Source organism: Zalophus californianus, chromosome 6 (assembly GCF_009762305.2).
Source record: "Zalophus californianus isolate mZalCal1 chromosome 6, mZalCal1.pri.v2, whole genome shotgun sequence".
Classification (NCBI taxonomy): Eukaryota; Metazoa; Chordata; class Mammalia; order Carnivora; family Otariidae; genus Zalophus; species Zalophus californianus.
Window position 1 is genome coordinate 98,384,126 of NC_045600.1, and position 8,102 is coordinate 98,392,227.

Here is an 8,102-nt window from a genome sequence, read left to right on the forward strand (position 1 = left end):
GTGAAGTTTTCCAAAGGCTCCTGGGTTCTCCAGTGGTTCCTTAAGGGGCTAAGAGACTGATGGGATGGAAGGCTTCTCGGGGCTGACTACCTGCCTCGAGTTCTGGTGCAACCGCTGTAGTGGCCAGCAGGGGGGGCTGTGGTCACTCCTGGCCTTGGTGGATTAGTGGCACTGCATATCCAGAGCCCAGCCCATCAGTGGTGGAGTCCCAGAAGGGACTTTGAACAATACCAATGTTTGTCTTCCCAACCTAGCCCAGGTCATCTGGGGCTCCTAAGTTACAGCTATGTTGCAATGTTTGCATGCCACTGATTTTATTTCCAACATTTGTTGTGAGCTATTTCGTGAGACAAAAGTTCTTCATTTACACCTTTCAGAGGGCATTTGCTGTGCACCTACTCTACACTGGCCTATGTTGAGATAAGTACGACTCAGTCCCTGGACTCAAACGGATAAGAAATGACCACTAAGAAATAAAAAACGAGGGGCAGAGTGTAAAGCGCTAAAAGAGAGACACGGGAAGTGTGATGCGGTTCATGAGAGGAAAGATCGCTATTGGCTGGGGCAACTGGGGAAGGCTTTGTGGAGGAAGTTTTAAACAGATGGTGCCTCTTTGGTGGACAGACCAGGATGAATGCATGGATGTAGCTTGGATTCAGAGAATCAGCCAGTTGTGTTAGAGTCAAGGATAAAGTGGTGGAATGATTGGATGTGAGGCTGGAAAATGGGTTTGGGACTATATTTTTGGAAGATTTAAAAAAAATTATTTAAATTGTAGTTAGTTAACATACAGTGCAATGTTGGTTTCTGGAGTAGAATTCAGTGATTCATCACTTATATACAATACCCAGTGCTCATCACAAGTGCCTTCCTTAATACCCATCACCCATCTAGCCCCTTCCCCACCCACCTCCCTCCATCACTCCTCAGTTTGTTCTCTATCGTTAAGAGTGTCTTGTGGTTTTTTTTTTCCCCCTCTCTTTTCTTTCTCCCTCCCATATGTTCATCTGTTTTGTTTCTTAAATTCCACATACGAATAAGATCATATGGTATTTGTCTTTCTCTGACTGACTTATTTCACTTAGCATAATACACTCTAGCTCCATCCCCATTGTGGCAAATGGTAAGATTTCATTCTTGATGTCTGAGTGATATTCCATTGCATATATACATATATACATATATACACACCACATCTTCCATATCCTTTCGTCAGTCAGTGGACATTTGGGTTCTTTCCATAGTTTGGCTATTGTTGATACTGCTGCTATAAACATTGGGGTGCATGTACCCCTTTGAGTCTGTATTTTTGTATCCTTTGAGTAAATACCTAGTACTGCAATCGCTGGATCATAAGGCAGTTCTATTTTTAACTTTTTGAGGAATCTCCCTCCTGTTTTCCAGAGTGGCTGCACCAGTTTGCATTCCCGCCAGCAGTACAAGAGGGTTCCCCTTTCTCCGCATCCTCGCCAACATCTGTTGTTTCTTGTGTTGTTGATTTTAGCCATTCTGACAGGTGTGAGGTAGTGTCTCATTTTGGTTTTGATTTGTATTTCCCTGATGATGCTGATGTTGAGTATCTTTTCATGTATCTGTTAGCCATCTGGATGTCTTCTTTGGAAAAGTGTCTATTCATGTCTTCTGTCCATGTCTTAACTGGATTATTTGTTTTTTGGGTGTTGAGTTTGATAAGTTCTTTATAGATTTTAGATACTAACCCGTTATCAGATTCACCACTTGCAAATATCTTCTCCCATTCTGTAGGCTACCTTTTAGTTTTGTTGATTATTTCCTTTACTGTGAAGATGCTTTTTATCTTGATGACATACCAGTAATTTGTTTTTTCTTTGTTTTCCTTGCCTACAGCTACTTGTCTAGTAAGAAGTTGGCTACAGCTGAGGTCAGAGACGTTGCTGCCTGTGTTCTCCTCTAGGATTTTGATAGCTTCCTGCTTCACGTTTAGATCTTTCATCCATTTTGAATTTGTTTTTGAATTTATTTTGTGTATGAAAGCGGACCAGTTTCATTCTTCTGCGTATTGCTGTCCAGTTTTCCCAACACCGTTTGTTGAAGAGACTGTCTTCTTTCCATTAGATATTCTTTCCTGCTTTGTCAAAGATTAGCTGACCATAGAGTTGTGGGTCCATTTCTGGGGCTTCTATTCTGTTCTATTGATCTATGTTTTTGTGCCAGTACCATACTGTCTTGATCACTACAGCTTTGTAATATAGCTTGAAATCTGGAATAGTGATGCCTCCAGCTTTGCTTTTCTTTTTTCAAAATTGCTCTGGCTATTCAGGGTCTTTTGTGGTTCCCTACAAATTTTAGGATTGTTTATTCTAATTCTATGAAAAATGGTGGTGGTATTTTGGTAGGGATTACATTAAATGTATAGATTGCTTTGGGTTATATAGACATTGTAACAATATTTGTTTTTCCAGTCCGTGAGCATGGACTCTTTAATTTCTCTCATAAGTGATCTATAGTTTTTAGAGTACAGATCTCTTACTCCTTTAGTTAGGTTTATTCTTAGGCATCTTACTGTTTCTGGTGCATTGCAAATGGGATCGAGTCCTTGATTTCTTCTGCTGCTGCTTCCTTATTGGTGTATAGAAATGCAACAGATTTCTGTACGTTGATTTAAAATCCTGCTACTTTACTGAATTCATGTATTAGTTCTAGCAATTTTTCAGTGGAGTCTTCTGGGTTTTCTACAGAGTATCCTGTTGTCTGCACATAGTGAAAATTTGACTTCTTCCTTGCCAATTTGGATGCTTTTTATTTCTTTTTGTTGTCTGATTGCTGAGGCTAAGACTAACAGTACTATGTTAAATAGTAATGGCGAGAGTAGACATCCTTATCTTGTTCCTGACCTTAGGGGAAAAGCTCTCAGTTTTTCCCCATTGTGGGTGGATAATAGCTGTGCATCTTTTGGCCTTTATGATGTTGAGGTATGTTCCATCTATCCCTATTTTGTTGATGGAAGACTCCCAGAAACAGGGAAGCAGTAATGTTTATAAGTAAGAGATTCTGGATAAAAAAAACAGAGTGTTGAGTTTTATGCCTTCTTGTCCTTTCTGAGAAGGAGATGAATAATTTTTTTAAGTGGCTGGTAACATTTAGTATGATCCTTGATTATCAGTAAGGAGAACCAGCTTCCCCTAACTGAGAATTCTCTAATTATCCATTTTAAACATCCCAGAGTGCAAATCACTACTTAGTTTAAATCAGTGCTTTTTGAACTCGAGTGTGCATCACAGTAGCCTGGAGGGCTTGTTAAAACTTTGACTGCTGGCCTTCCTCCCAGAGTTTCCAGAACAGCCAAGAATTTGATGCACGCAGAGAACCTTGGGATTACGTTTCCTACCTGACCTTTCACAATGTATCCACTGGGTGGCAGCAGAGAGCACCACATTCACCACACTGGCCAAACCTGGAGTCCTGGGACAGAGGCTGTGGGGGCTGTTTCTGTAAGCCTTCATTGCAGGGATTTGCTACGGAATGACTCTGCAAACCAACCTCAGCATTAAGCTGTCAAGCATGCAAGGACACATTGTAGAAGGAAGTGCTTAGTGACTGGGATCTCGTTCCTCCTCCTGGATGTCCCCACTCCTGACTCCACCCTAACCACCATCTGCTTGGCCCTCAGAATTCTCCTCATCTAATCCCTCCCTGAGGAGTGGAGTAGATTTGATAACTTTGAAGGTTTCTTCCAGCATGGTTTTTGTCTGAGTGTAATGTGAACTAGAACTTGGAATGGGAACTATGGGGTCCAGAATGGACGGGCTAGCCTGTGGCCATGGGGACCTCCTTCAAGCAGACCTCATGGTCAGCAGAGACCAGCCCTGATCCAGACACAGGCTGGAATTAGGTGCCCCCCTGAGTGAGATGGCATCCTGCCATGTCCCCCCAGATGTCTGCAATATCCACTCCTTCATGCAGGGATTGTCCCTGTCGGCAGCTCCAAGGGCCATTTGGTTGACATTGATCCTTTTACAAACCAACACAGAGCCCTGAGAGTGATCACTTACACACTGCCTGTTGTTCAGTGAAGGACATCATCCCTGCTTGGGTTCTGACTGTTCAGCCCACCAGTTGCCAAAACTGTACCCATGCTTAGTGCCAAAGTCCCATATGTAGCCTTCCCTGACCCTTCATATCCAAATTGCTCCCTTCTCTGGGCTCCCCTGGTTCTAGTTCTAATGTCACCCTTCCCCAGCTGTGGTTGGCCGATTGTAGTTGTCCCCTCCACCATTAGGTGGTGAGCTCCTCCACGGCAAAGACTCACTACTCATCTTCGTAGGAGGGGCCTCGGCAATGTTGGAATTGAAACGACTTTCGTCTCACATTTTGATCAGTGATCAGGGCTATATTTACCTAAACTTTATGATTTTGTAAACTGAAAGCGTATTTCCTCTGGGTCTTTCTCCTCCTAGACCAAATAGATGTGATGATTTTAGTCCTACATCCTAGTGTACCGTTCACTGATGGAAGAACTGATGTTCTAATAAGTCTAGCAGTTTCTTTCTTTTTCTTTCTTTCTTTCTTTTTCTTTCTTTCTTTCTTTTTCTTTCTTTCTTTCTTTCTTTCTTTCTTTCTTTCTTTCTTTCTTTCTTTTCTTTTCTTTCTTTTCTTTTCTTTTCTTTTCTTTTCTTTTCTTTTCTTTTCTTTTCTTTCCTTCCTTCCTTCCTTCCTTCCTTCCTTCCTTCCTTCCTTCCTTCCTTCCTTCCTTCCTTCCTTCTTAAGATTTTATTTATTTAGTTTTGAGAGAGCGCAAGAGCATGAGCAGGGGGAGTGGCAGGCAGAGGCAGAGGGAGAAGCAGACTCTCCCCGCTGAGCAAGGAGCCAGATGTGGTGCTCGATCCCAGGACCCTGAGACCATGACCTGAGCTAAAGGCAGACACTTAACCGACTAAGCCACCCAGGTGCCTCAAGTCTAGAAGTTTCTAAGTTAATTTGTGAATCACTGAGAAAGAATGTACCCTGTCCGTTCAAAAGGTGACAAATGGAGTTGACTAATCAACAAAGGACAGAGAGTCAAACATGCTAATATTCTGCTAATGATGATTTTCCCTGTTAATGTTGTTTTCTAATTCTTTCTAGTTTAACTTGCTTATGATATTTAATCTTTTTTGTTATATGCTTGAGATCAATGTTTTGACTCTAGCTTACTTAATATTAGTAATATTTTCTAATATTTTAAAGCATCATTCTAATGTTTTAGAACATCCTGAACATCTTTTAAAATCCGTATATTATTCTATAATGTATAGAAAATATACTTTACCTAATTTTTATAGGCAATATTTCCTTTGGTATTTGGGATTATTTCTTGGAATAGTTTCCCAAAATTGGAATTATTATCTCAAATACTTTTTTAAAAAATCCAAATGGAATATTTATTAAGTTTTTTCACTTGTTCAAATAATTTGTACTCATTGTTAATAAATACAGATAGATTAATAATTATATGACTATGAATGAGAAGGAGAAGAGGAGGGGAAGCAGGCTTCGCTATCTAGAAAGAACTATTAGTATTTTCGTGTATATTTGTCTAGAATTTTTTCTCCCTCTGCATGTTTATTTTATAAAATTTGGAATCATACTGTTTGTACTATTACATAACCTATCTTCAAATTACCATGAATTTTTCCATGTATAAAATATATTTCCTCAGCATAGTTTTAACAGCTGCAGTGTTCCGTGGAATAATAATGATAGTTGACACTCATTTTGTCCTTACTGTGTGCTAGGAGGTTACATACGTGAGCTCGTAGATCCTTGTGATAAGCCTACGAGATAAGTACCATTATTCTCTCCATTTTAGCAAAAAGAAAAATTCAGGCATAGAAAGATTAAGTAACTTGCTTAATTATAATGTATACGAACCGAGTCTTTTGTACAACATTGAAGTTGGTTTTTGTTTGTTTGTTTGCTGACATAAGTGCTGTTGCTTTTAATTCATGAAACACATCTTTATTGAACTCCCACATATGCTGGGTGTTTTGCTGGAAGCTGTGTATACAGAAGTACAGTTGTTAGCAGAAGATAAAATTGGTTGAGGAAGAGACCCATCTGAAAGGCTCCTGGCATGGGACTGAGTGTTCTCCGTTCTGTTTCCTCCCATGTCCGGCTGCATGTCCTTCTGTCTCTTCCATCAGTGTCAGTATTTCCCAGCTCCTCTTCCTGTTCCGCAGACCTGCCAGGGTAGGGCCTTGTGGAGTCGGCCTTCTGCCTTCCTGAAACAGGCAACCAAAGCCAAAGGTGTGTCCTGGGGTGGGGGTGGGAGGCTGGTCCCACACCTCTGATTCTGCTGTTTTGTCTTTGTAGTGTTTTCACAGATAATGAAAGTGTCTAGCCATGTTCACTGTCAGTTATTAAAGAAAAATGCACTAGTTGCTTCACATGGAATAGCTTCCCACCGGGTTTTTCCACTCTGCTCGATCCCCACCCTTTCTTGTAGGCTAGTTGCTGATGTATATTTGGTGTATTTGAAAGGAGGCTAAGACTTTTCTGGGCATCGGAAAGGAAAAATTAAGCATCCTGGGGGTTTTCACGTATTTTATTTTAATAAGTTTTATTGAGGTATAATTTGCATAACATATAATTTACCCATTTAAAGTGTACAGTTCGTTGTTATTGTTTTTTTAAGATTGTATCTATTGATTTGACAGAGAGAGCCAGAGGAAGCACAAGTGGGTGGGGGGAAGGCAGAGGGAGAGGGAGAAGCAGGCTCTCCGCTGAGCCGGGAGCCTGATGCAGGACTCGATCCCAGGACCCTGGGGTCATGACCTGAGCTGAAGGCAGACGCTTAACTGACTGAACCACCCAGGTGCCCCCAATTCATTGTTTTTTAGTACTCACTGTTGTGCAACTATCAATACTATCTAATTTCAGAACATTTTCATCACCCCCAAAAGAAACCCCGTATCCGTTACCAGTCACTCCTCACTCCCCCCCCGCCCCAGCCCCCCACCTCATCCTCCTGGCCCTGGCAACCGCTAATGAAGCTTTTTGTCTCTATGGATTTGCCTATTCTGGACATTATATATATATATGAGATCATACAGTATATACGCTTTTGTGTTTGAACTTAGCCTGGTGTTTTCAAGGGTTCATCCATGTGGCATGTATTGATAATTCATTCTTTTTTATGGCAGATGAGATCCCATTGTGTGACTAGACCACATTTTGTTTGTCCAGTTATCTGTTGATGGATATTTGAGCTGTTTCCACTGTTTGACTATTATGAATAATGCTGCTATGAACTTAAGTGTACAAGTTTTTATGAACATATGCTTTCAGTTCCCTGGGGTATACACCTAGGAGTGGAATTGCTGGGTCATAAGGTAACTCTCTGCCTAACCTTTTGAGGAACTGCCAAGCTATTGTCCAAAGTGCCTGCATAACTGTATGATTATGCTAGCCTTGTAGGGGGATTTCGTGATTTTTCACTGCAGCTACCATGACAGTCTCTAAAAGCTAGGCAGTCACAGGCCAACTGGCCCAATGGCTCCCCTACCCACAATCCCACAGTGCAGAGGACATTCTCGATTAGCTGTGATCCTCTTATCTTTCTCCAAGACACGTTGACAGGTATATTGGGTCTTCATGTCTCATGTTTGCATATATTGTTTAGACAGTCATTCCTAGTGACTCATAGTTTTCCTACTGATACCTGCCTTCAGTGAGGAGGCTCCGTCACACTTTTACCTAGAATCCCATGCCTAGGACCAATAATAACACACTCTTTGTACGGTTCTTTGCAGTTTACACTGTACTTTGCACTGTACTACTTCCCCCTTTTTTTTTTTAAAGATTTTAATTATTTATTTGACAGAGAGAGACACAGTGAGAGAGGGGACACAAGCAGGGGGAGTGGGAGAGGGAGAAGCAGGCTCCCAAGGAGCAGGGAGCCCGATGCGGGGCTCGATCCTAGGACCCTGAGATCATGACCTGAGCCGAAGGCAGACGCTTGATGACTGAGCCACCCAGGCACCTCCTACTTCCCTTTCCTTTGGGGCCGTGTGCTCTGCTTTTAAAGGTGTTGGCCTTATTAGAGCAAAGTAATCCCTGCTAAGGTGTGTTAAAGCCAATGAGGT